Source organism: Echinops telfairi, unplaced genomic scaffold (assembly GCF_000313985.2).
Source record: "Echinops telfairi isolate 266 unplaced genomic scaffold, ASM31398v2 ScPeMD7_7407;HRSCAF=8445, whole genome shotgun sequence".
NCBI lineage: Eukaryota > Metazoa > Chordata > Mammalia > Afrosoricida > Tenrecidae > Echinops > Echinops telfairi.
The window spans coordinates 4527979-4529149 of NW_022111307.1; positions in this window are offsets into that span (position 1 = coordinate 4527979).

A 1171-nucleotide genomic window follows, 5' to 3' on the forward strand; every position below is an offset into this window, starting at 1 on the left:
CAAATCAGGACAGGCCATCCATAAAGTCAACAGCAATATGCACCAGTTTACAGGCTCAAAAATCTCTTCATCTGGTCGGGTGCTAGTCAACTCAATGTGGGCTGCCACTCTTAGCCTCACAAGGGTGTCCTTTGGGCACCTTCCCTTTAGACCATCACAAATTCGCAACAACCCTTGTGCTAGGTCATTAACTTCAGACCAGTCAACCGCTCTTGTCTTCTCCTCTAGTTCCTGTGAACCAAGTTCATGGGTGTCAGCGGCCAGACTCCACCCATCTCTTTATTGCTGCATTTCTCCCACTTCCACTGAACAAGTGGATCCAGGTGGTGACCTAGCAAGCATTTCAGCCTGCCCACAGGCTTCCTTTACCATCAGTCCCAGAGAGGAGTTTTCTTCATGGTTCCAGAATTTTTCCAGCTTCTGACAAAAACCACTAGAGTTCAAACTTCAAAGAGTTCATTTTCTCCCTTCAATCTGTCAATCTTTCCCCTAGGCAGGACTTTTGGAATGCAAATGTCCTGAGTACTCCAAAGTACTAGGTGGGGCTTATCTTCTCAGAGACTTCTTTCTAGGTGTGGCCTAAACCCCTCTAAAGATTAAATTAATGACTTGAGGCAAGTGGGCTTACAAACTCTGTATTTTCATCCTTCCCAAAATCATTTCTACAATCCTTATATCTACAACAATAAGCATAACAAAACAGTATAAACAACATAGAATCAGATACTAAACAATTCTTAAAACAGTCAAGTTCAATCCTTATTTAGCTTATCTATATCCTTATCTAGTCTATTTATACAAAAAATATGGGATTAGGTCTCTGAAGGCATCAAAACAGATCCATGCTTTCTGTCAGTCAGCCATTTTCCTTAAGCAGCATGGTTTCTGAGACACTCAAATGGTGATTTCTACTCCTGAGCTCAAAGTATACATTAATCACATTCATGTTTGCCATTACACACAGGAATAACCCAAAACAACAACCAAACAAAATATTCAAAAGTTTAAATTCCTATATTCTTTCAAGAAAATAACCAAGTAAACTGCATGATATTTCTGACTTCTGGCTAGCCAAAGAAGAAACACTACTATGAGACGGAAGTCAAACAAACATCTACTCTCCATTTTTATGATTTGTTTCTCTAGTACCCCACTCCGGTACCATCGTGTG